This window comes from Mus caroli, chromosome 3, assembly GCF_900094665.2.
Source record: "Mus caroli chromosome 3, CAROLI_EIJ_v1.1, whole genome shotgun sequence".
In the NCBI taxonomy this organism is placed as follows: domain Eukaryota; kingdom Metazoa; phylum Chordata; class Mammalia; order Rodentia; family Muridae; genus Mus; species Mus caroli.
This window is the reverse complement of record NC_034572.1, coordinates 86,816,564-86,818,791: the sequence shown is the minus strand read 5'-3', so window position 1 is coordinate 86,818,791 and position 2,228 is coordinate 86,816,564.

Below are 2,228 nucleotides of genomic sequence, written 5' to 3'. Positions count from 1 at the left end.
AAGGAAGGAAGGAAGGAAGGAAGAAAAAAAGAAAAAAAGAAAGAAAGAAAGAAAGAAAGAAAGAAAGAAAGAAAGAGGCACTTCCAAACTTCTTCTATGAAGCCAATATCACTTTAATACCCAAAACAGGTAAAGCTACAATTGAAAAGAGAAACTATAGCTCTATATTCTGGATGAACATAGACAGAAAATACTCAGTAAAATACTTCCAGAAAGAATACATATAGACATTAGAAAATGGTACAACATGAGTATATTGACTTTATTTTTAGAGATACAGGGACAACTTAACATAAATCAGTAAAAGTAATAAACTGTATGAATGGACTAACTGATAAAAGACACATGATCATATCAATTGATGCAGAAAAAGCCTTTGACAAAATCCAATATGACTTTATGGTTAAAGGCTAAGAGAATAAAGAACCTGAGGGAAAATAATTTAATATAATAAAAGTTATCATCCTAAATGGAGAAAAACATACATGAAATCTCACTAAAATCAGGAATGAAACAGGGATATCTACTATTTGCACTGCTTTTCAATATTGTACTTGAAACACTAGCTGGAGCAATGAGGCAAGAAAAAGAAATTAAAGAAATACAAATAGGGGAAAAAAGAAGCCAAGTTACCTCTATCAGCAGGTAACATGATATGATGCATTAGAGAACCTAAAACTTGACCTCAAGGTTTCTAGAAATTATCAACAATTTTACCAATGTAGTAATATCTAAAATCCACTTGTAAAAATCAATAGCTGTTCTATTCACCACCAACAATTATATAGAGAAAGAAACCATGGCCATATTTTCATTCTCAATAACCTCAAGAAAATAAAATGTCTAGGATTAAGCCTGATCAAGAACATAAAGAGCCTCTACAATTAAGATCAAAGCCACTGAAGAAAGCAGACAAAGAAACTACAAAATGGAAAAAAGTCAAATGCTTATGGATTGGGAAAGTTAGTATTGTGAAAATTACCATTCTATCAAATTACTGAACAAACTCACCGAAGTCACACACTGGAGTGGAGGCAGCATCTGCAACAAATGGTGCTGAGAAAACTCATGCTTGCATGGAGAACAATGAACTTAAGCCCATATCTGCCAGCTTTCCCAAAATCCAATTCCAAATGGATTAAAAAACAGAATGTGAAACTTAAAACACTGAAATTTCTAGAACAAAGTAAAACAGAACACATGCAGTACCCTGCAGAATATAGGTATAGGAAAGGACTTTCTGGCTAGCACCCATTTACCCACAAGTGTAGGCCAACAATTTATAAGTGAGGCCTCATATGCAGTGTGTAGACGATTCTGGCTGGTTCTGATCTGCAAGTGTCCTCTCTGATGATTAGCTCTCACAGTTCCAAAAGGCACCATGCAAACTTACATGGGACAAAAGCAGTCAGTAGACTCACCTGGATATGATATCTATGAACCACAAGAACAATCAACATGATAAGATATCCCTAAGGGTAAAATAGTGGCAAAGACTTCTACGTACACAACAACTCTCTAACTGGACTTGAAACTTGATCAACAAGAGTAAAATCATGGCTGGGACTGGAAATATAGCCCATTACCCCATGACTAATGAAGTCATGGATTTTGGAGGAGATCCTAAAACTGACACTTTGCTAATCAGCATAATTCCCAAGCACATTTAAAAAAATCTATTTTTATATCCTCAGATAAGTGTCATCCCTCACCAAGGAATCTTCTCTTTGCGACAGACAGAGACCATTACAGAAAGCCACAACCAATCAAAATGCAGAGAGTAAGAGGCCATGTGGTGCCTAGCTCCAACTGACATGTAAACCACACAGGTTTTGCACGCAAGGCCTAGAGATCATAGTGGAAGAAGAGGAAGAAAGATTATAAGAGACAGAAAAACAGGAAGTTTGTGAGATTTAATTTCGTAAAATTGTTTAAAATGTTATATCCATAAAATCTCATCAAGACTGCGGCCTTAACAAGACTGAAAAAGGGTAGCACCGATAGATATGTTAACGTGGAATGGGGACACCTCGCTGGGACTCTGTTCTAGGCCAGAAAATACAGGCAACTAAAGAATGCTGAGAGCAGGAGAAATATTCTGCCTTGGGAAGAGCCCTAAAATTGATTATCCAATACTAAGGGGTTAGCTCTGAAATCATAGGCAAACAAGAAATATTATATGGAGTGATTTTGTTATATTTATATACTTAGGACTATATATGTGCATA